The sequence below is a fragment of the Nilaparvata lugens genome, chromosome 14 (assembly GCF_014356525.2).
Source record: "Nilaparvata lugens isolate BPH chromosome 14, ASM1435652v1, whole genome shotgun sequence".
NCBI lineage: Eukaryota > Metazoa > Arthropoda > Insecta > Hemiptera > Delphacidae > Nilaparvata > Nilaparvata lugens.
The window spans coordinates 13,909,756-13,930,052 of record NC_052517.1 but is presented as its reverse complement, the minus strand read 5'-3'; the positions used below and the strand labels follow the sequence as shown (position 1 = coordinate 13,930,052).

Sequence of the window (20,297 nt, the reverse complement as noted above, 5' to 3'; positions counted from 1 at the left end):
TCCTCCTCCTCCTTCTCCTCCTCCATGGCTATTCTATCTTCTCCTACATCTACTCCATCTTTTTCTTCACCTTCTGGTACTTCCTTTCCTGGTCGTGTGTTGATGGGAAGAATATTATTTTATATCATTTTCAGAGTCGAAAATTATTCGTTGAAGCACCGCCGATTTATGTAGTTACATCACAATACTAGTAGTTCTGTGACCAGTAGACCTCACGCAGTTTTCTCATCCACAAGTATCTGATGTCACCTGTTCTAGTTGATTCAGTTGAATCATAATTTACTCTTAAAAACAGTTATTTGTTTTCTCCAAGAACAAAAAATCACTTATGTTAATAGAAACACGTTTGAATTTATATCTCATATGATAATTTTTCTATTTTATTTTCAATCACCTATTAAATTTGTTTTTCAAATGTGAGAATATTGATACTAATGGGCACGCATCATTAAAAATATTGAAACCCTACTGTAATATATTGAGAAATCATATTTTTAATTGGAACGTTACCATGGGATTTAGAATAAATAGTTAGTACTTGATCTGGCCTAATGGCATCAAGCTAATGTTCTATTTTGTCTTATTTAAGTAAATAAACGAATACTTAACACCTACCTTATAGAAATAGACACGGCCAGACATCAGTGTAATACATGCAATGAATATTCCACTTGTCAGCTGATTGATTATGAATAATTCTATAGTCTGATTGATCCTATCTTCAAAATAGATTATATATATAGTGATATCAGAGTATTGAGGAATTCCTTTTCTTTTCATATTATCCTTAAAATGCAAAATTTCAAAAAAACCTCGTCGTCCTCCACCCCTTCCACCTCTTTCCACCTCCTCCTCATCTTCCTCCTCCTTCTCTTCCACCTTCTCATCCTTCTCCTCCTCGTCCTCCACCAACCCTTCCACTACCTCCTCCTTCTCTACCACCTCCTCCTCAACCTCCTACTCCTCGTCACCTCCTCCCCTTCCACCTCTTTCCACCTCCTCCTCATCCTCCTCTTCCATCTCTACCACCTCCTCATCCTCCTCTTCCATCTCTTCCACCTCCTCATCCTCCTCCTCCACCTCCTCCGCGAGGCACCATCCAAAACCAGGAACCCACAATTAAATGCCAGAAGTCTATGCTGTGAGTCTCCTCACACTGTCAGCATTGACTGAATGGGAAGCGGTGATGTTCACCCATGAGCAGAGCTGACAATTTAAGGTGAATTTTTCACCTTAGCATCCGAGTAGTAAACAGCCGTTGTTTGTGAGAAAACTGGTAAATTGAATTATAATTATAGGTTGAACGCCCCTCTCTACATGATGGGGCTGTAGCAAGCAAAGGGGGCCTTTGACCGTCCAAAATAAGGAGAGAGAAAGAAATATAGATAGAGAGAGAGCGAGTGAGAGAGTGAAGAAAAAGAAAATGAGAGGAAAAAGAGTGAGAAAATAACGGGGTGAAGAGAGGCAAAAGGTCGAGAAGAGAGATAAATAAGTTGACGATGACAATGAAGAAAAGAGAAAGAAAGAGAGATTGATTGATTGATTGAGTACTTTATTTATGTAGATTACAATATATACTGGCTTATACACTTAAACAACTTATTGAACTGTATATGATATGAAAAAGTAATTTGTAATATAATAACTATAGATAATTATATTGTTATGCATCTACATAAATTGGCGGAGCTTTGGATATATCAATGTCCATTCTTCGGAAAGAATATTAAAAATATCCTCCCCACTAACTCTCTACCAAAAGAAAGAGAGAGAGAGAAAGAGAGATATAAAAGAAGAGGGGTGAAAAAAAGATGGTGTGTAAAAGGATAATGAGAAAACAGAACCCGATAGAGAAAGATAACACGATAAAAAATTATTTTAAACTAAATGATAAAAGTGCAGAGTTAGATGATGAAAATTGAATGAAATGAGTTTTTTCGATTATTTTATTGTTAACTGGAATAAGAAGAATATACATGCTAAAAGACAAACTTTAAACCCTTAAAAACCACCCTTAGAGTTAAAATATTGCCAAAAGATTTCTTAGTGCGCCTCTAAAGGGCCAACTGAACATACCTACCAAATTTGAACGTTTTTGGTCCGGTAGATTTTTAGTTCTGTGAGTGAGTGAGTGAGTCAGTCAGTGAGTGCCATTTCGCTTTTATATATATATATATATATATATATATATATATATATATATAATATAATATATATATATATATATATAATATATTTCATATATTTGAAAGTAAAACGTAATTTATAAGAGTAGACATTTGTTATGGGTGGGGTGGAGAGGATGGGGTGGTAAATGTTAGGAGTATTCAAATAAGATTGTCGAGTAAGAAACTGCAATATCTGGACTTGACAATGTCCTATACCAGCACAAAACATGTTTTGCCACTATAAAACAAAGTAGTGTTAATAAATATTTTTCACAAAAGAAGAATTTTCATTATTTTTATATACTGTAGATTATTGAAGATGAATAATGGATAACCAACTGCAGATTCAAGTTTCAGTACTTTATTTATTTATTCAATGATACACAAAATTCATTTCATTAAAATGTTTGGGGAAGGACCAACAGGCAAAAGATTAATATGAATTGAATGAAAAAGACTAAGAAATTGTCAAAAAACCACTGATTTATTGATAATTAGAAATACCGGTTTCGGTCTTAATAACCGAACACTCTTCGGTGTAATAACCGAAACCGGTCTTTCTAATTATCAATAAATCAGTGGTTTTTTGACAATTTCTTAGTCTTTTTCATTCAATATGAATAATTACCACAATATCAACTTCTCAACTACACAAAAAGATTAATATGAAGGTTATAAATTATGAAATAGGTTATGATTAATTATTATTAATATTATTTACTATATTATTGCATATCGGGACACCGAGCTTCGCTCGTTATTTATTTATTGACTATTGATAAACCGAACACAATAATTCTTTAAAATGATTGGGGAAGGATTTACAGGCACAGCCCAAAACTGTTTCTTCCCAAATTTTGATTTATACACTACAAATAGTACAGAAAGTAGGTTATGTTCCATAAACTTGAATTCAGGTTCAATTTTCAGTTCAAACATTTGAAAACAGAAAAGCTCTATTTTAGATTATTTACAAACCAAATTGAATAACAAAATAACACTCACAAATCACTTAAAATTGTCAAATAATGAACAACTTTGAAAATCATGATATACTCTAGTTTAGAAGGATTATCATTTCATGTCAACAAATCAGATTATTTTGATCAAGTCGATTAAATTGTCTAGCTAGATAATATTTCTCGCTGATTGATTACACAGCTGGAAATAAATCTGTTTCTCTCCCACAAACGCATCTTCTGTTTCGACAGACGACGAAATTATCATGTTTTTCCAAGGATGAATAATTTTTATCCTTTTCATGTCCTTCAGCGAGTTTTCCCAGGGATGAGACCTAGTAGTTCTTCCAATTCCTATAGGTAAGTAGTTCTACCTATTCCAAAAATCTTTCTTGCTCTTAGGTCCAAAATTCTTCAATAATTTGCCTGACAATGTAAGATCTTGCCAATCGTACCCCTTGTACAGTAGATTGATCAGAGAATGGCTATTCGGTCTTCTTCCGGAGGCGGTCGAAGCTATGTTTTTTGATGTTCAGTGAGAGATCACATTTCTAAAATTCTAAAAGTTATTTTAATTACTATTTTTTCTGTTGATAACTTTCATCTTATTCTTTATTTGTTGTATGACTTTTATTTTTGTTTCTCAATGCCTTGTTTTTCATTTCCTAGTTATAATTACTGGATACATATGTATGTAAGGAATATGTAAGGAATTCGATAAACAAATTGATTTTTTTTCTACTATAAGAGAGTTTCTAGGGTCTGCAGCAACTCCTCCATGCGTACAGGGAAGCTTCCCTTGCATCATAGTATTTATTGTCAAGAGAATTAAATGTATATAATATTCATAATTGTATTATTTATTATTAGTTTATGCTCTAGATGATTGAGTATTATTTTGTATGCATTGTTCTTGGCAATAAAGTTTATTATTATTAGTGCAATCGAATTTTTATATCATAAACCTACTATGTTCCAAATTTCGTGAAAATCATTAGAGCCGTTTTCGAGATACGTTGAACATAAATAACCAGATATAAAAATATAAACAAACATACAGAAATTGCTCGCTTAATATAATAGGATATACATATTTACTTTATGTAATAATACTTAAATGGTTTATTTACCACAATACTTTAATGTTAGTCCCTTGCTGAGTATAATATAATGAAAGTTTATTGACCGAGCGAAGTGAGGTCTAAGATTCAAGTCGCCGGTTTGGTATTTCTCTTAATGTTTAAATGTTTGAATGTTCAAATGTTTGTATGTTGCGCATTTACGGCGAAACGTGGTAATAGATTTTCATGAAATTTTACAGGTATGTTCCTTTTTTTAATTGCGCGTCGACGTATATACAAGTTTTTTGGAAATTTTGCATTTCAAGGATAGCATAAAAGGAAAAAGGAGCCTCCTTCATACGCCAATATTAGAGTAAAAATCAGACTATAGAATTATTCATCATAAATCAGCTGACAAGTGATTACACAGATGTGTGGAGAAGTCAGTCTATTGCTGTATTTCCATACGGTCTATTAGTTTCAATCAGGTACTTGTGGATGAGAATACTGCGTGAGGTCTACTGTTCACAGAACTACTAGTCTTCTTCCTGGTGAGGATAATTTGAGCAACTCTGAAGTGACTTGGAACCCATCTAAACATCAACTGTCTCATCTGAGCAATACGCTTGAGTCAACTACTTCCCAAATAAATGATTCAGTACAAGATGTACAATTGAAAAAAGAGATCTTTGAAAAGAAATACATGCTACATTTAGCATAAACTTGCTAATGCAATAAGTAAGTACCATTATTGTTTTTCGTTTTCTTTGTTTGTAATGTTTTTTTTTGGAAAATAAAGTTCAAAGTTCAAACACAAAATACCAAGAATAACAAAGGTAGAAACTATTGATTAAAATTAAATACATCAAAAAAGAAAAGGTAAACACAACACAAAATGATACAAAAAAGTTGATGGGTAATCTAACAGAGAAATACGTGAAAATAATTTGGTTCGCCTATATTGAGATTAAATTTGTTGCTGTAAGCATTGGTTATATGGGCAACATAGATGTTATTCATAAGGAAAAAGCTGACAATTCGAACTGAATCAGACAGCGGTTTCAAAGTGGGTGGCTGGAAGGATGTAATCGAATTACAGTGAAATAAATAATAGAACTGTTGAGGCATCATATCAATTGAGTCACAATAAGGCATGGTGCTGAGACATAGGCCTACAATACAATGGGAGAGGAATTCAAGTGTGAACAACAGATATGGAATGTAGACTACTATGGGAGATTGCTATTGGTCACAGAGGAATAGGGTGATGAAGGAGGAGGAGGTGGTGGAGAAAGAAGAAGAAAATGAAGAGGAAGAGGAAGAAGAGAATGATGAGGAGGAAGAGAATGAGGAGAAAAAGGATGAGAATGAGATGGAGTAGGAATGGTTGATGAGTAGGAGGAGGGGGAGGGTGAGGAGGAGGTGAGAAGGAAGGGTGGTTGGAGGGGGGAAAGAAGAGGAGGAGGAGAAGGAAGATGTGAAAGACGAAGAAGAAGAAGGTGGAGGGAAGGAGGAGAAGTAGAAGAAAATGATGATGAACAAGAAGTAGATGATGATAATGATGATGACGAAGAATAAGAAGAAGTAATAGTACAGAAAAACTAGTGATTAGCAGATGTTTTAGAAGGAGCGTAGAAGAAGCATGGAGTAGGTGAAAAAAAAACTACAACCAAGGAAATATAAGGGATGAGATAAAAGAGAAATTATAAAAATAGCGATAAAGAGGTACTGAGTAAAAGGTATTCAGATAACGTGGATTGATATGAGAAGGAGAACGAAGGAGAGGATAAATGAAGAGAATGGGATAGAAACAATTCGATTCAATTCAATTTCCAAAAAACATAATACACGAATGTGAAATACAATATACAACATATTTTGGAATTCCCCTACTAGACTATCAATCTGTGTGTAGGGGGAAATTAACAATAAATGACAATAATAATAATAATAATAATAATAATAATAATAATAATAATGTCTCTGGTCGAGGCAACAACACGACCAGAGGAGTTTATTCAAATTATAGTCATGATTACAAAAAGCATATAAGGTACAATTATTTACAAAGTATTAATACAATTGGTTGATTACTTGCTGATCTAAGAAAATGTGGCCCCCACTATACATGAATATGTGTCGGGATGCCACTGATTTTGCTATTGTTTAAGATTTTATGCCAAAAGTTAAAAATTCTAATAAAGATACATTTTGCGAGTCATTAGAAGTTCATAAAAACCACATTTCTATACACAAATTTAAAAAAGAAAATTGATAACCTACGATGTAGAAATTTTATAAAAATTTAACATAAAAACATTTATAATACTCATGGGAAAAATCATTATAATGAAGAAAATGAGAATGAAACAGTATGGAAAATTTTTCATAGAACTAATTGTTCTCCATGATTGATTCTATTGGACAGGAGCCACTTTTTTGTTTTCGATTTGAATGAATTGATTGGAACTGTTTCTTTAATAGCTATTGGCAGTTTATTGAAAATTTTTGGTCCTAAATATGTGGCTGGCCTCTGAGCAGCTGATGTTGTCATCCTGGGAATTGCCAAGTCCATGTTCCTTCTGCGTGTTCCTTGCGGGTGATTCAAATTGATGAAGAGTTGTTGGTTCTTTCTGGTGAATGTTAGAAGTCTGTGAATGTAAATCTGTCTGATGCTGAGCTCCGAGTATAGTAGTACTGAAGGGAAGAGTGGATGTTTGCGTCCTATTATCCTCAAAATTAGCTTCTGAACCTTGAAGATAGGATCGATGTGGCAGAAATTTGTAGCTCCCCAGGCCAAAATGCCATATCTTGCTATGGACTCGACTATTGTATAATATTTTTCATCATGTCTATTGATAGTAGCTGCCTGAGTTGGATGAATTTGTAAATTAATTTTCTGATTTTTAAAAGAAAATGATAAAAAGAATAGGTTAATTGTCAAGAAGTAATAGGATGAGAACTATTGAAAGAACTGTGAAGGGGAAACACTTACAGATAAACACTTTTCACATTAAATAAGAAAATGGATGGTAAATATTCACGAGAAATTCAAAGAATATGAACATATGTTAGAGAGACTAGGATAAAAAGACAAATTTGTGGACGAGGATAATGTGTAGACGGATAAAATACATGAGAAAATAAGGGGGTTAAGAATAAACAGGAAGATGGCAAAGAGAAAATGAATGGATGGAAGGAGTACAGATAAACGAAATTTGAAAATATATCCTCAGACAAGGCTTGTATCTGTGATAATATATCCTGAAGGAACAGAGGGTTACACAACAGATCCTTGAAATATGACATAGAGTCAATGTTAAGGAGATGAACAAGACGTTTACAACAAGGAATAAAAAAGAAAAATAATATTATACGCTAAAAACAACAAAGGACCCACAAGTGATCCCAGCATTACTCCATTCTTCCAAACGACCTTGAGAACCACCAGACAGGCGGCCGAACCAATGATACTAATCAATCTTCATTTCACCATCGCCAACTATAGTAATTGTGGGGCCTAAAAGCAAAAGCTGCAAAATCCACTTTGTGAAATTTTACAGGAGAGCAAAAAGAAAAGTTGAGGTGGTGAAACCAAATGTACAGGGATGAAATTTTTTCTATGAATTCGAATATATTAATGATGAATTTTCCCAAAGTATTAAGGCTTCAAATTCATTTGTTGAGTAGTTACAGCTGTTTTTAGTTGTGACTTTGCAGGTTTTGCTTCTCAGTTTTGGATATTGCTGATTTTGCTTCCAACTTTATATTTTATGGCTCCAGATGTTAATGAATATTGGGCATTTAAATCTAGCATTGCCTATTTTAACATAATTTATTAAATTTTAGCATTGTTAAACCATCATGTTAGCGTTGCCTTTACCATAATACTACTTAGAATTTGAGGAAATAATGATGTACACAGGAATAAAAAGGTACCTAACTTTTCTATTGCTGCCTTTTCCTTGCTTTACTGGGTGACACCGGTGAAATACCATTTTCTTCATCAGGTTCCATTACACTTTAAGTTTATTGAAATAACTTAATAATATGAATATTAATAAATTCGTGAGCTTTTACCGTATTCACTACAAACCAATCCTCATTGGAAGTCAACAACATACAGCCCATCACAACTAAAAGCGGCCATGTACGTCACATGACCAAATCAAGAACTCTGATTGGTGGAATTGGATTTTGTTGGTTATGCTTCTCAGACGTCAAACTTTGAACTTGGATATTGCAGACTTTGCAAACAAGGCTATATTTCATATATTAAAATAACATATTTCCGAGCAGTTTTTGCCTTCAAGAGTTACATATTCTGAAACTAGACACAGAACAGCTCACAGTGGTACCAATAACTCAATTCCGGAAAAAAGTGGATTTTGCAGCTTTTGCTTTTAGCCCCCACAATTGATAAGCTACAGGTATAATTTAGTTGGCAAAATAATAACATCGACCGCAGTCAATATTTTGATAGATGTTGCCAAAGCTTTCGACAGACTTCACTCCACAACGGGCTACTAGGAGCAAGAAAATAGTTTCTCTCCTATATTATTACTGTCTCGATCCTCTCTCTCCCCCCTTATTCTCTCTCCTCTCTATCTCTATAATTATAATTCTTTATTCATTGAACGACCGAGCGAAGTGAGGTCTAAGATTCAAGTCGATGGTTTTGAATTTCTCTTTATGTTTAAATGTTTATATGTTCCGCATTTACGGCGAAACGCAGCAATAGATTTTCATTAAATTTGACAGGTAGCCTATGCTCCTTTTTGAATTTATTTATTTATAATTTTTACAAAGAAGCACTGATTGGGAGAGAAAAACTAAGGATACTCCTTGTACTATTCCTCTCCCAAATTTAGATAACATTTCAAAAGTCCAAAATAGGGTTATGGTTTCACTTTTCTAAAATTTAGTCCATTTTCACTAAAAAACAACGGAAACTAAGAATTTTAAATTTTGACGGTTGAAAACAGAATAAAAAACAAAAATGTCACACTCAAATAACCATTAATTTGAATATTTTTGCGTAATTTGACAAAATTTAGAGCCAGAAAAAACATAACTCACTATTCAGAACAGCTGATTTATTCAGACGTATAATTTCGCGTCGACGTATACATAAGGTTTTTTCAAAATTTTGCATTTTAAGGATAATACAAAAGGAAAATGAGTCTCCTTCATACGCTAATATTAGAGTAAAAATCAGACTTTAGAATTATTCATCATAAATCAGCTGTCGAGTAGATTATAAATTGCATGCGTCATTGCATTTCATGAATGTATAGACATTTATGATATTGCAAATATCTCAATGTAACTTTGTAAAAAATCAGGTGTCGTGTGGACTATTTAATTGCAAGCGATGAGGCATGCACTTGATACTTGAAGTAGCATATTATTTTCTCCCGACTTTTCTCTGCTTTCAACTCAGTAAGCTTTTAATGATAGTAGTATAGCTGTTTACAACTAATTATTAGCAATGTGATACAACAACCCAAACAGCCATTAGTCATTATACACTGATATCTCGCCGACACGACAGGACTGGACATAATCTACTCTGATTGACAGTATTAGAGGAGGCTGTGGTTTATAACTGCGCGAGGTCTACTGTTCACAGAACTACTAGTACAATCTATATATATAAAAGAGAAATGGCACTCACTCACTGACTGACTCACTCACTCACTCACTCACTCACTCGCAGAACTAAAAATCTACCGGACCAAAAACGTTCAAATTTGGTAGGTATGTTCAGTTGGCCATTTAGAGGCGCACTAAGAAATCTTTTGGCAATATTTTAACTCTAAGGGTGGTTTTTAAGGGTTTAAAGTTCATCTTTTAGCATGTATATTCTTCTTATTCTCTTAATTATAATTGAAAAATGTCCATACCATATGTCAATATAGAACTATAATCTAGAGAGAGTACCTCTTCGAAACAGTTGTTAACTGGTAACTAAATTAATAATTTTGTCAGATTGGCATTAAGTTGAGTTGACTTTAATTATTATTTAACGAAAATCCTAAATAAATGCTGTAAATCACCCCGAATTAAAATCAAATTAGCATTTGAATAAATGCATTCTCCATTTAATTCCATCTGTGAGTTGACTTTGTTAGGTTGGCACCAAGTTGAAGATTGAAATGCATTGATCGCGGAAAAATTGATTGGGCACTGCTACTTCAATGAGAGCTATTCCTGGGAATATTATATTACTAGCCGTCAGGCTCGCTTCGCTCGCCATATCCGTTTAGCCAGATGTTTAGTCTGGACTCCCGACTGGATCGTCCCACCATATATGATAAAAATGCTCAAATGAAAAATGCAGGCGAGCTAAGCGAGCCTGCTTATCTCACTCTTGGACGATTCAGTCGGGGGTCCAGGGGGCGGAGCCCCCTGGCTAGACGGATATGGCGAGCGAAGCGAGCCTGACGGCTAGTATATTATATTGTAGTATTGTAAGTATAATATCAATATAATCGGGAGAGGAAAAAAGGTAACCATGAACTATTCTTATTAACATTAAAATGTTAGATACTCTTTTTAGTTAGGTTATTAATTGTCCATAGTTTTTGGAACTTCTTCTCTTCCTTCCAAAAATAAAATTTCCACTGGCTTTATAACGTGGCTCTCTTTATAATTTTTTCTTAAAATATAAACATACATTTTCTTCGACTTTTTCTATCTCTCCTCATCCATCTTTCTCCTTCTCTCCATTGTCCCTTCTTCTCTTCCTTCCAGAAATAAATGCAATCTTTGTTGAGGCCGGCGTCAACAGGTGACTCCTCAAGGTGGCATGTGGCGGTATTATTTCGCTTTTTATTTTGATTTTGATTTAATAAAGCAGGAGCCCCGATTTCGGCAGGTGGTACACGAGCTCTCTTCACCTGCTCTGTCTTCTTCTACTTCATCCTCTCCTCCTTCTTCTTCTTTCAACTACCACGTCATGTTCAATCATTTCGTTTGCCTCTATTTTTCAAACAGCCATTCACATGATGAAATTATTTCAATTTCAATTTTGTTAGAATCTGAAAAAATATTATTTGAATTCAAAATTTACTTTGAAATTGATATTGAATCAATACTATACAGGATGTCACTCTATTCAGAGCCGAAGACCACAGAATCTACATGAAATTTGCAACAAAAATGTCTTGTAATTTTTTCTCAAAACGACCTTTCTTTTTGAGATAATATAACTTATCGATTTTAAATATTTTTTGGAAAACGTCAATAACTAGAAAACAATAATTAGTCAAAATCTGATTATAAGTATATGGTTAACAAGAGGAAGAAATTTCCAATAAGATTCATTTAATTTGTTCCTTTGTATGTGAGTATGACCTAGTAAAGGAGACATATTAGGGGTAACCTGTTGTCTCCATAAATAAATAAATAAATGACGTTTTGGTGAAATTCTCATGAGTGCTCAAATTGATCAAAGTACATTCGTGGAGTTCAAAGCCAGATTTCAAACAGTTTGAACGCTCATAAAAAGTTCAAAAACATCAAAGGAACAAATTTAATTATATGCATAAATTATTTAACATTTCTTCCTCTTTCCAAACATACTCTTACAATTAGATTTTGACCAACTGTTTTCTAGTTATTAACGTTTTTCAAAAATTTCGAAAACTAAGGTCGATATAAGAAAATTTCACTGGACACTATTTGTTGCAAAAATTTCATGAGAAATCTTTGGTCTTCGGATCTATGTAGTTACATGACAATAGAATATTACCATTATTCAAATTGCATTCAATCGTCATTGTGATTAATAATTTTTTACCATTTTTAACATTAATTGATTAATCAGCTACACTGTCATTTATTGTAAATTAGTGTATGAGCCAGAATATATTGTAACATACATAAATAAAGAACTCTAATCTAATCTCTCTAACACGATCTGGTCGTGTGTTATATTATTTTATATCCTTTTCAGAGCCGACAATTATTTTTTATCCAAATTGCATTCAATTTTCATTGTGATTATTAATTTTTCATACTATGCAAAATACGTTTAATAATTATTAGTCATACTGTCATTCATTGTAAATTAGTTAGTCATTATTGTAAAAAGCCAGAATATATTGTAACCTGCATGAATAAAGAACTCTAATTACAGATGGAATTAAATAGAGAATGCATTTATTCAAATGCTAATTAATATATAATTATTATTTAACGAAAATCCTAAATTTAGGATTTAAAATGAGCGCTGCTATCCAGAGATTGTCAGTTTGGTGTAAGGGTAAGCATTCCTGATTGTCAATAGGGAGGTACCGGGTTCGATTTCCGGGCTGGCAACTAATTTTTGGATAGTAGTTCTCATCGAATTTCCATCTAGCTGTTAACCCTGTTGTCAATGTCTGCAGTAGCAGAGGTCTTCGGGGTGATTTGCAGCATTTATTTAGGATTTTCGTTAAATAATAATTATAAAGAACTCTAATCTAATCTAATACATCTCTCTCTACATTTCTCATTTTCTGTCTTGCTCCTCAAATTCCACGAACTCCACCGCTATCACCTGCTACCCTCTTCTGTACTCCTCCGCCACCACTACCTACCTCCTCCTCCTCCAAACTCACATTCATTTTTTCAGCGCCTCATCTGTTGAATGGTATCTTTTGACACGAGCCGCTGCATATTAGAAGGGGGGTGTGCTTTGTCAGATTTGAGGAGGAGGTGGAGAAGGAGGAGGACCCTCGAGGCAGATGGTCTATTGACATTCCACAGCATCAGCTGTTCAGTTTGACAGCCTGTTCTCAAGTCAGCTGCCTGCCTAGTTTCAAAAACTAAGTAGCTGCTAGACTGAACAAAACACCATGCATATAAAACCTATAGTGAGGTCCACGTTATAATGGCAGTGTTTGATTAGCAATGGTATTAGGCCTACTATCCTATCCTTGTCTATCATTCAACAAAGCGAATAGCGCTGTCTCTCTCTCACTTTGCTCTATTGCCAGATCGTCTTTTAACCATGTAGAATTGATAATTAATTAACAAAATGTTTCATCTTTATTATGAAAATTAATTAAGGAATTATTGAAAAATATAATTTCTTGCTTAATAAAATATAATTGATTATTTTGAACGCGAATGAACAGTTAATATTACATCAATAAACCTGAATCAGCTACCGTCTATAGAAGGCAGTGACAAGAAAGAGGATCGGTACCTTCAAATAGCTGCAAACAACTGGCAAGGCTTAATATTGATAAATTTGTAATAGAACATCTACATGACAAGTTCGAACGTATAAATGTCCAGACCTGGAAAATGATATTCTTCAACGATATAGGTACCTTCAAAAGATATTCCTTTAACCAAGAAAAAGGGAGGGAGCTAAGTACATAGAGTAAGAGAGAGATATTGTGATGTTTTAACAAATAATTTTAATTTTGTCGACTCACTAAGAAGGATATAATAGTAGCCTATATCTCGCACCTAGGGCCGAAAATGAGACTTTTCCGGCTCGAAATTGGTTTTAAACTCCGAGGCCGTAGGCCGAGGACTAGAAAAGATTGAGAGCCGGAAAAACATTTTTGCCCATGGTGAGAACGTTATTTTTCGCCACACAGAAAAATAAACAATATAAATATGAGAATAATTGTTTATTAGGCATTTCCGGAAGCAAAACAGGAAGGTCATAGCTCTAGCAAATATGAGGTAATCTGAATATCAGGAAATTGTCCAAGTATGTTTATTTTTTATTCTGATTTGTCTAAATAACCTAAAAGATTATGTTCAATTATGTAAGAGGTTGAGTTTATAGTTTGTATTCTTCCAAATGACAATAAGATGATATTATTATAAATGTTTTGATTCTTGAATAATAAACACAAATAAAGAAAAGTTTTTTGATCAGCTGTTTTAGCACACTTGAAATTTGGCAAATCTGAATGTCAACGTCAACAATGCTTGTTGTCGTTGACTTCGGAAGTTTAGGTTAGAAGTTCTATCCTACTCTGAAAATCGAATTTGAATAGTTTATAATATATATCTTATCTGTATTTTATTCATCCAAATTAAATGATAGTATCTTATTGCAGAATACTTATTCAATTCTAGAAGCATAAACTGATTCCGTTTCATAAACCATTTTGTAAACACGTTCACATCAAATCAGAATCAGCTGACTTCAAGGTTATTTTACAGCCCTAGGGCCGTAAAACTTTTACCGGCCTGGTGAGAAAACAATCATTTTCGGCCTCCATATGACGCACGAAAACCAGCTCATTACATCCAAGTGGGGCGAAAAATAATATCCTTTCCATTCCATCAACTCACGACCGGCAAGAGAGATTCAGACAGGGAGAGTGAAACAAGTGCAAATAAACTAACAAATTACAAAATAGTGACTGACTGCCAGTTGCCTATTAGTCACTGAAATGTATGGAAGAATTCCCACCAACCATGATACTATCTAAAAGGCATTTGCTAATAATTTTCAGGCCTTTCTTAGTGGGTATTAGATCGATGGAACGCAGTAATATTTCAGAATGACGTAACCGCAGATTTAGAAGGCTGCGGCGCGGTACAGAGAAAGACAACGGACAATGTGAAGAAGACAAAGAAGACGAAGGAAAGAAAAGAGAGAGAACAATCAATGTGGCGATCTAGTTTCAATTTCAATGACAAATTATATTAGAAGTGAATAAAAGACACAAAAGAAAGATAGAATAAGACAGGGAGATTGAAACTGAGAAGGAGAGAGAGAGAGTGGTGATAATGAGAGAAAGAGAGAAGATACTGATTGAAAGAGAGAGAAAGGTAGATAGAAAGGGTACTGAGGGAAAGAGAGAGAAAGGAGAGAGACTTGAGATCTCGCATAGTTGGTCAATCATTTATTGAGAATGAAATTGGTCGTTAATTTAATGAGAGTCTGGGCTATTGACTTTTCAATTATAGCAAGGACAAATTCCTTTGTGGGAGATGTATTGAATAGTATAATATCAGTATATTGAACAGGGTTTCTATTATGAAATGAAATTGAAACAAATTTATCAAATTATTAAAATAATTATCAAATTTTAGTATATTTCTGTATAGAGTTTCAAGGTATTGTTTAGTTATATTACACTCTTAGTTAGTCTATAAAATCTATAATAGACCGAGCGAAGTGAGGTGCAGATATACGCGCCGCGAACATGAGCAATTCACTTTTAATCAGCTGATTATATCTGTATTTTTACAGAATCGATAAGATACAGATATAAAAAGCTTGGCATCAGCTGATTAAAAGTGAATTGCTCATGTTCGCGGCGCGTAAATCTGTACGCACCTTTAGATTCAAGTCGACGGTTTTTCATTTCTCTTTATGTTTTTATGTTCCGTATTTACAGCGAAACGCAGCAATAGATTTTTATGAAATTTGACAGATATGTTCCTGTTACGCGTCGACGTATAGGCTACATAAGGTTTTTTGAAATTTTGCATTTTAAAGATAATACAAAAAGGAAAGAGAGTCTCCTTCGAACGCCAATATTACCGTAAAAATCACACTTTAGAATTATTCATCATAAATCAGCTGTCGAGTGGATTATAAATTGCATGCAATGACGCATGCAATTCAATATCTCAATGTAACTTGGTGAAAAAACAGCTGTTGTGTGGACTATTAATTGCAGCAGTGAGGCATGCAATTGATAACTTGAAGTAGCTTATTATTTTCTCCCGACTTTTCTCTGCTTTCAACTCGGTAAGCTTTTGATGATATGTAGTAGCATAGCTGTTCACATCAAATTATTAGCATTGTCGATACAACAACCCAAACAGCCATTAGTCGTTTATACACCGATATCTCGTTGACAGGACAGAATTTACTCTGATGGACAGTATTAGAGGAGACTGTGGTTTATAACTGCGCGAGGTCTACTGTTCACAGAACTACTAGAATAGTAAAGGAAAGAATTGGCTTATACGCGTACGGGATAGGAAATTCATGAATGACGCATCATCACGTCTCAACTACTCAACTGATTAACTTGAAATTTAGCATATAGATTCTAGATATACCGAGGATGATTATAGGCATAGGCCTATTTCAAATTCTCAAGATTTCAGTGAGTCAAGTTTTTAATTAGACCCTTGCGGAGCACGGGGTACCTGCTAGTTCTTAAATAAATGAAAGTGAGCAAGTGCACATTATGGTAAAAGATAGTAAACAGTTTTTTGTAATATTTCAGTAAATTTCCCACATTTTGGTAAGTCTATCTATAGTGAAATCCACGTTATAAAGTCATCACCTGATTAACATTGGTTTGCTATCCTTGTCTGACATTGGACAAAGCAGATAGCTATATCCTTTTCCAACTCAGCATTGTTGCCAAATTGTTTGCGGACTACTAATGTAATAGCCTACAGTAATATTATAGACTACCTACATAAGTATTTTATCTGAATTATTATAGAAATGTATTATTAAATCATGGAAATATATACATTTTCTATGAATAAAATATATTTGAGAAGGAATTAATTATTATTAACAATAATAAATCATATAGTATATTACCATAGAGAAACAATAGCATAAACAATTATGCTATTGTTTCTCTATGATATTACCATAGAGAAACAATAGCGTAAGTAGATATCCCATGGTATAGGGAATTTATGTCGCAACTTTCACTGTTATCTCAAGCCGACTACTGTCAATTATTATCAATTTTTACTGTTTTGTTGGGGTGAGAGTGTAGGAACGGCACAATTTGAGAGACTACCAGCGTCACACAGCTGCATGGGAAAGAACTACATGAACTATCGGCTTGGGATAACAGTAAAAGTTGCGACATAAACGCCCTATACCATGGGATATCTACTTATGCTATTGTTTCTCTATGATATTACTTAGTAAATAGTAATATAGTATTTAACCTACTCTAGAACATGGTACGCCATAGTGGAGTAGGTCAATTTCCACACAGAAAAAACTAAACAAGTAGAGGACACATTATAGGACATTTTTATTGCAACTAACTATTGTATGTGATTGTAATTTATCTAATATTCTCTGTAATTGATGTTGTAGTTTTAGTTTTTTGGGAAATAAACATTTATTTATATATTATTTATTTATAGTTTACCGGATTAACTCGAATTACTAAAATAGAATGCTATAATAGTGGTAACATAAAATTGGCAACTCTGTTGTCCTATAATTTCAACTGACTTTATAACAAGACTCTCACTACAGTTAGATAAGATAATACTGAGGGTGATGCCCACTAAGCTCCTAGGCTTGTGCGTGGGTACTGAGTGAGAGGGATGATGACGACTATTTTTAAGATAGTCAGGACCGACGACTTATCGTCTCCTCCAACAGACGGACTTGATATTATTCATTTGAATTTAGCATGGTATTGGATATTTGTTCTCTTATAAGGATAAAAAGTATTTACCCAGCAATGAGAGCCGAAACTAATATTTCTCTGATTAAATTAATTAATAAGGCCCGGTTGCACGAAAGCCGGTTAAATTTTAATCGTGATTAATTCCACGAGAACCAATCAGATCTTTTTGAAAAGACGGCTTCTCTGATTGGTTCTCGTGGAATTAATCAGGATTAAAATTTAACCGGCATTTGAGCAACTGGCACTAAGCATCGTGTTCTCCGTCCTGAAGTTGGAAGGGTGACCGTTTCGGTCTTTTTTATAGAAATTGTGACAGCAGAGATAGCAAATCATTTTATGCTGAGGATGATGCCCGGATGATCATAAGTCTTGTGCGTAGGTGATGAGAGATGAATGAACCTCAAGACTTAGGTGGGTTCCGAACCAACTCAAACTCATCAATATTGTAATAGGCCTACCCATAAGTAGACAATTTTTCCAGTATAATAGTTGGCCCTAGAAGTCTCTTAAGCCAATAGGCTACCTAAAATTAATGCCTAATACAAAATGTTTTTTAATAAGTTACTTAAAATTTGTAGGTAGTCTAGATCTCTACAAGAAACCAGTTAGGCTACTTATGAATATGTAAGAAAATAGATGAAAAAAAACGACAGTATCCTCTTTGTTGGAAGCTTCTATTTGTAACTAAAAAAAACACAAAATTTGAATTTTATATTCAATACGGTAGCTATAATGCGAGATGTAATGCTCTTAAAATAAATTATCTAAATGAGTCTCTACATACAATAATTGACACGTGTGTTTGATTAACTTTAATTTGATATCGGAACTAAGCTACATGAGTCAATGATTCTGATAACAAAATCACAATTTTCAACTCGAAAACAAAGAGCTGATTCATTCTATCAATTCGCCAGATATTTACCATATTCTAGGAGAAGGTCGCCTACATAGAAGGCCAACATATTGTTAGATTTAGATAATCTTTTATCTTTGGGTTAGTTTCTAAGAATAATTTGTATTTATTTATGTTTGGATCTGCTCCAGCTTAAGCTTAGGCTACTGTAGCCTATATAACTGTATTTTACAATGAGTTATTTACTTATTTCAACCAAACAATAATAGGAGTAATTGTGTAATTCTGAATGATTAAATAAATAAATACCGTACGGTACCGTATCAAGTAGTATTCAAGCTAGTCTAGTTAAATAGGGGCGTTTCTACAGGAGAAATACAATCAATATGGTAACATTTTATAAATACTGTACCTACAATTCAATATCAGTAGGCCTACCTGGTAGGTAGGCTACTTATTTAAAAAAGATTTTGACAATATTATAATTCATTTCAAATTTAGACCAGTTTTCAACTTAGCACTAACACTCTGAGCTCAAACTGAATGAGAAATAGACGATAAAAATATACAAAAATAAATATTTTTTGAAGACAAAGCAGGGACTACACCGGGACGAATTTTATGAAACTTTCTAATATTTTTAGAAGATCAACAATTGAATTTGCGGTTAACTTACCATATAAAAAAGGTCATTATAAACACGATTTCAATTCATGCTTAAGTACTAGATCAATTGTTTTACCTGACAAGTACTTGAATAAAATACTAAATACCTAATTTTTATGACACCGACCTCAGGCTCAAACTATCAAATCTGAATCTTCATTATTAAACAAAACAATTTTGTGGTATTCAGAGAGTTTATATAAGTTGTTTGCTCTAAATTTGATATAAAAAAGAATAAACACGCAAAACTAACAGTAATAATTATAGATTCGGTGCAATAATTAGGTCAAAGTAGGGTTAAACACTAAACGATACCATTATGATTGTTGTGGGAGATAATATGAAACAATCAAAATAAGAAGTAGCCTAACAAAGTTCAAAATACACTCACCAATAAGTTGAGATCATTGTTTGTAGTCGATAACACTGTAAACTATATCCTTTGGTCACAAATTTACACACTTTTTATAAAGAAATTAATAATGACTAGCACCAAAATCTAAAGCACAATTCAATATACAGCCAGATGGTTTTGAACTATTTCGGAAACTAATATTGTTGCAAAGAAAGAAACTGTTGTAAAACTTTTAAATCCACGCTATTCTGAGATGGTTTGACACTTTTTCGAATAAATAATTGCCGATACCGATTACACTATGGAGGAACGTGACAAGAAATTCCAATTATTCACTTAGAACTCACTATAAATAAAAAAAAAACTAAACAAAACGTTCCATCAACATTCCATTGCAAACACACAGCAAAGTTCAGGATAGACTAAACAACTTCTGAACAGGAGTAAACTTGCATACTGCCAACAGAGCAGACAAAAATTATCGTAATAACTGATCCTGGGGATTACGAAATTGTTGACAAATTTGTATAGAATCATTGAGGTAATTTATATGAATCGAATATGATTATCAAAAATTAATATTCTGATATGATTTTTTAAGAGAAATGAAATAGCTGTAAATAAACGATATTTTATATAAATATTGTCTATTGTTTTGTTAGTACGAAAATATGACACTAGAGTGCAGCACGAACTGGGAGACCATTATTACTGAAATAAGGAGCGGTAGGTTTGAAAATACTACTGTGTAGATTTCGAATTTTTTGAGGATATAAGGGGAATATTGTTTTATTTATCGAGAGATTATGTGTTAATGTTCATAATGCATTATTCATAATCCAAGATTGATGTTCAAAAT

The 20,297-nt window shown here is 33.5% G+C and overlaps 1 protein-coding gene across 1 annotated transcript in view; it reads right to left on the bottom strand.

Moving 5' to 3' along the window:
- Positions 1-19,872, bottom strand: part of LOC111058836 (rho guanine nucleotide exchange factor 10-like) — a 92,944-nt gene extending 73,072 nt beyond the window's left edge. Inside the window, exon 1 of the mRNA XM_039441179.1 lies at positions 19,475-19,872. The gene's annotated coding sequence lies outside the window, so the exon portion shown is untranslated. The remainder of the gene's footprint in view (positions 1-19,474) is intronic.
- Between the last annotated feature and the right edge of the window lie 425 nt (positions 19,873-20,297).